This window comes from Macrobrachium rosenbergii, chromosome 7 (genome assembly GCF_040412425.1).
Source record: "Macrobrachium rosenbergii isolate ZJJX-2024 chromosome 7, ASM4041242v1, whole genome shotgun sequence".
Classification (NCBI taxonomy): Eukaryota; Metazoa; Arthropoda; class Malacostraca; order Decapoda; family Palaemonidae; genus Macrobrachium; species Macrobrachium rosenbergii.
The window spans coordinates 43,077,290-43,083,455 of record NC_089747.1 but is presented as its reverse complement, the minus strand read 5'-3'; the positions used below and the strand labels follow the sequence as shown (position 1 = coordinate 43,083,455).

General features: G+C 30.2%; 1 long non-coding RNA gene across 2 annotated transcripts in view; it reads right to left on the bottom strand.

The window, feature by feature from the left end:
* Positions 1-284: 284 nt before the first annotated feature.
* LOC136840348 (uncharacterized) overlaps positions 285-6,166 on the bottom strand; it is a 103,278-nt gene continuing 97,396 nt past the window's right edge. For both annotated transcript variants that reach the window (XR_010853598.1, XR_010853597.1), the window contains exon 4: positions 285-1,729. This is a non-coding gene — a long non-coding RNA (uncharacterized lncRNA). The remainder of the gene's footprint in view (positions 1,730-6,166) is intronic.

Here is a 6,166-nt window from a genome sequence, read left to right as displayed (position 1 = left end):
AAATCGGATTTACATTTATCATCTGAGCACTATCACTGAAGTGTTTTTATAATTCTCTCTCTCTCTCTCTCTCTCTCTCTCTCTCTCTCTCTCTCTCTCTCTCTCTCTCTCTCTCTCTCTCATTTTACTTCATCAATAGATTGCACAGAAAATTGGGTTCACATTTATCATGTAATCACTGTCACTGCTCTGTTTTTATCTCTCTCTCTCTCTCTCTCTCTCTCTTTTTTCCTGTTTGTTTTTGCAACGCTCATTATTTTTTAATGATATTTTTTGTCGTTCTGCGATGCCTTCTTGCAAGTCTGTTGGAAAAGTTATTCCTTTTATCATTTGTCGCTTGTTTGCGACAATCATAAGTTGTTTATCTCAGTGTTTTTTCGTTGTGTAGAATATAATGCTTTTTGTCTAGATGCTTAGGATGTTGTGCAATTTGAACCTCAAAAGTCCTGGGGAAGATGCAATGCTTGACTGCCATAACACAAATCACCTTTTATTTGACTATTTTGTTTATAGTTTTATTCAATGCTATATCGACTCATTAATTAATATTTTTTTTTCTTTTCCTATAACTGCTCTCTTCATTCTGTATTTCACATTATCTTCTTTAACTTCTTGCAAAAGAACACCATGTTCTTTGTAAGCTTGAATTTCTAGCCAATGTCCCCTGTGGGCAAATTCCGTATGAATTGGGGTTTACCTCCTGAATAATAATAATAATAATAATTATAAAGTTTTTTGTTTTCTTCTTTACAAGTTCTCAGTTTTTCTGTGGAGAAGAGTTGATTTTTCATTCAGAGATTTGGTTTTTATTATGACTAACATTTTTTAATGCGGATCGCTAAATAAACGGTAGAAATTAATGAAAAGAGGCAGAGATAAAGAGGTTAATGGAGAAAGAGGAAATGAAGGGAATACGAAAAGAGTGAATAAAAAGGAGATGGGGAAGGAAAGAGAGACTTGGAGGAAAATGGGAGGATTCTTTTTAAGAGGAGGAACCGATGCAGCTTGAGGAAGAGGAAAAGAAGTAACAAATAAATAGTTAGAAAAACTTAGGACACTTTTAGTTTTCTGCAAAAGAAAACTATTGTGCCGGCTTTGTCTGTCCGTCCGCACTTTTTTTTTTGTCCGCACTTTTCTGTCCGCCCTCAGATCTTAATAACTACTGAGGTTAGAGGGCTGCAAATTCGTATGTTAGTCATCCACCCTCCAGTCGTCAAACATACCAAATTGCAGCCCTCTAGCCTCAGTAGTTTTCATTTTATTTAAGGTTAGAGTTAGCCATAATCGTGCGTCTGGCAACGATTTAGGATAGGCCACCACCGGCCCGTGATTAAAGTTTCATGGGCCGCGGCTCATACAGTATCATACCGAGACCACCGAAAGATAGATCTATTTTAGGTGGCCTTGATTATGCGCCGTAGCGTCTGTACAGAAAACTCGATTGTGCCGAAGAAACTTTGGCACATTTTTTACTTGTTTTATAATCCATCTAATAAAGGAGACAACTGATACTGAATTTGTTGAAAAAATGTAATTTACATTATTCGAGGCAAACAGAAGAAGAAAGAAAATTCCATGTCTTACATTTACAACTCAGGTTGATTCTCACAGCCTATAAAATGTGCAACGAACTCGAGAATCATCCAACATGGCAGTCAAGTGTCCGACAACATGCCACTTGATTTGACATCTAAAGCGATCTGCCAAATGGTTTGTCGTCTGTCGTGATCTGAAAAGAGAAAACATTTCCCAGACAAGCGGTTTATTTTATCAGTCCCAAAATGAAAACTGTTTTTGCAATGTGTGTCACGATAAGGCCGGTCATTCCAACAGGTGTTTAATCACCGTTGATTATGAACCAGTGACGTGGGTCAGAAATGCGCACCAAATTATTTTTGATACAGACAAAGGGTGGTCATTATGAACTCGGTTGAGGTAAAGATTGTATTTTCCATTTTAACGTGTGGTTGGCCGATTTGCGTTGAATAGATGGTAAGGTGTGAATGTTTATATATTAAATATAATCGTTCGAGTTTTTTATTTATCTTACATTTATTATTATACCATAATAATAAATGTAAGTTTATCCCTGGACATAATTGTTTTACATAAACCTCATTAGAGGAAATTCGAAATTTATTTTTTATTTATTTATCTATTTATCTGTTTATTTATTTGTTTATATATGAAAAATTTATTTACTTTGTTTATCTATTGAAAACTAATTTTTTATTTGTTTATATATTCAATTATTTATTCTTTTATTCATCCATTTTTTTTATTTACATGTCTTAGCTTACGACATTTTGTTCTAAACCCAACATCATTTTCAGCTGTAAAATTCTTCTTAGTTATGACTTCAGCAAAGGAAGTCGATTACGAAAATATATTCTTCCTCAATTTACGACTTCAGCAGAAGACAATAAATGAAACAACGACAAATAAGAATATTAAAATAGATGCTGCAGAAAGATATTTTTACTTAAAGCAAAATTGGTAGACGAACCTTGTCAGGAAGGTAAAAGAAGAATTAAAAAAGAAAAATATTTTTTTCCCCGAAGTTTTTTTTTTTATCTGACCCCTTTCTTCCAGTTACACTTCCTCTTGCCTTTTCTCTGCCTTTTTTTTGCAGAATTTCCTTTTCCAAATTGCTCCTAATTTTTACATCGAAGGAACACTCGACTTTGTACTCCTTTGTGGATCCAGTGTTATGTTTATATGTATATATATATTATTTCATGATGTTGCCTTGTATTATGTATATCATCCTGTAGTTTTGATATATTTACTCTTCTGTTTATCATGTTTTATGTGTAATAATAATATTGTTGAAATATCATATGTAGTATATATGATGTCAGATCTCAAAAGAGTTAGTGGTTGAGATAACTTAACAGTGTAATTTAGAATTAATAATATCTTTCCTGATAATAGCGTAGTAGTGGGAGAAAGAGATTCAAGTTTTAGACCAGATGTGCCATCTGTCACCAGTTTAGATAAAGCTCTGACAGGTCGGGAATAACAATTGCTGATCCATTCTGGAAACCAATTCTGGGTTTTTCGTTGTGTTTTTAAAATATGCCAATCATAACTAGCCAGTTTTGATCCTGTTAAGATTTCTGTAAAAGCTTTGTCTCATACGAGAAGAAGATGAATGATTTCACATTGTTACGTGTTCCATACGATTTTTTTGGTAAAGATGTGTACTTTTGAGAAATGTGAACAAGTGTTGCACTGAAGCTCATGGCAGTTGCGTCATGTTTAACATTGCATTGCTCTGATCATGTATTGTCACGATTGCATTCAAAACGTTTTGCCTTAATGACGTCATATGATTGTTTAATTTCATACTGGAATCCTCAGATTTACTCATCCTGATTTAAGAGACCGTTCATATTGGTTCACCCGCATATCTCTCTCTTTCTTCAAAAGAGAGTAATTTTAGCGTAATATATTTGTGGTCACTGGTATTAGTCTTAGCTTTTGAGATTTGAGTGTAGGAAAAGTGTAAAAATTTGGTAATGGCGCCAGATAAAAAAGTGTGTTTAGTGAATCTAAAGCAGCTGCAAGTGATTTTACAAAGGTTTTCACAAGCTTGTGTAAGGTAAAGTGAAATTTACTTATTATTACCATGGTATAATAAGGTATACTAGGGAAATTTTTGCCTGAGTGAAATAATTATTGATAAATCTTTTGTGTATTTTGTGTGTTCTTGTGTTTGCAATCTCTTGATTTTTCACATTTTATATATTTGTAATTTAACATTTTTTTTACTTAGCATTTTGAATATTTCATGATAATTTAACATTGTATACTTGGTTTAATTTTCATTTATTAAGATTTTCTTTTCAAATCTTGAGTAATTCTTTATAGTTTAAATTTTGCTTGATTAACTTAATTTCTTGATAAATTAAAGTTTTGGGATTTAGTTTTGTTTAATAATTTAACTCAAGAATTAATTAAATTTTTGTGTTGTTTTCAAGCAAGAGTAAATTTTTCAGACTGAATTTTGATTATAAATTTTGAATTTAACAATAAATTTTTGCATTTAAAATGTTTAAAAACAGTGTTTCATTTATTGACCACCAGTGAATTGGATTAATTGTGTGCTTAAGGCAAAGTGGTAAACATGTTTTATTCCTTTAGTGTTGCTGAAGTGAATTAAGACCAGGTAAACAGTTAAAGTTGTTTGATGGAGTGACGCCCTTTTACTCTAGTATATTTCTTGTTTAACTATTGATACCTCACACTAGTCTTGATAAACTTAGTTTGATTTTTCATGTGATTAATGAGCTTTTATAAGGGATCACTGGTACCTTTAGAGTACACGGTCGTAATTCTTATTGTTATGAGAGTTCAGGTATCTGGCTGAAGTGTGGTAAATTTTTTAATTTTGTGATTAGTTGTGTAATAACCAGGTACTTGATACGCATTGTGACAAAATATATATATATATATATATATATATATATATATATATATATATATATATATATATATATATATGTTATATATGTTTATATATACTGTATATATGTTTATATTTATACACACATGTTTATTATTATACATACATATGTATACATATATATATATGTATATATATATATATATATATATATATATATATATATATATATATATATATATATATATATATATATATATATATATATATATGTATATATATATACAGTATATATATATATATATATATATATATATATATATATATATATATATATATATATATATATATATATATATATATATATATATATATATATATATATATATATATATATATAATATATTCATAAAACCAATAACACTGGGTCCACAAAGGGATATAAAGTCGAGTGTTCCTTCGATGTAAAAAGTAGGAGCAATTTGGAAACAAAAAATTGAGTAGAAAAGGGCAGAGAAAAGGCAAAGGGAAGTGTTTCAGAAAGAAAGGGGTCAGATTAAAAAAAAACTTTTGGGAAAAAAGGATTTTTTTTTTTAATTCTCCTTTTTCCTTCCTGGCAAGGTTCGTCTACCAATTTTGCTTTATGTAAAAGAATCTTTCTGAAACATCTATTTTAATATTCACATTGGTCGTTACTTCATTTATTTTCTTTTGCTGAAGTCGTAAATTTAGGAAGAATATATTTAAAATATATGTATATACATATATATGTATATATATTATATATAAATATAATATATATATATATATATATATATATATATATATATATATATATATATATATATATATATATATATATATATACATATATATATATATACACATATAGATTCAAATCCCTGTACGAGGAGTGTAGGATTTTTTTCTCTAATGTCTCCAAAATTGAATTCAGAATAAGATCAAGCTTTCGACAGTTATTTGGGATGAAGTTGCTAGCCCCATACCCTCTCTCCATCCTGGCCTCCTCCCACTATAAGTGACTAACCACCAAGTACAATTTATATTGTTTTATATTTAGATCAACGAAAGCAAATTATTATTATTATTATTATTATTATTATTATTATTATTATTATTATTATTATTATTATTATTATTATTATTATTATTATTATTATTATTATTATTGGTGCGACTTATGTATAAGTGTATTTATGTAGATAGTTTATTTTGTAATGAAATGCTTATGGCCTCTCACATTGTATAGTTACACAGGTTTGAAATAAGATTTAATGTATGGAAATACCTTAATGTATGGAAATACATTTAATGGATGGAAATAAGACGAAATGTAAGTCGGTATGAAATAAATTTGCCTAATTAATCATTCTGAGCAGGAAATTTCGACGGAAGTTGCAAATGGCAACAGTTGAACCCAAAGACAAGCGCTGAATATCCAAAGAGTTAGGATGGATTCTCTCTCTCTCTCTCTCTCTCTCTCTCTCTCTCTCTCTCTCGTCTTGCGTTTGGTTACTTATTTTTCCCTTGATTACTTTATGGGGGACGTGAAATCTCTCTCTCTCTCTCTCTCTCTCTCTCTCTCTCTCTCTCTCTCTCTCCTCTTGCGTCTGTTTACCTATTTTTTGCCTTGATTACTTTTTTTGTGGGAAGTGAAAACCTCTCTCTCTCTCTCTCTCTCTCTCTTATCTAGCTACTGTTTACCTATTTTTGACTTAAATACTATCTTAGGGAAAA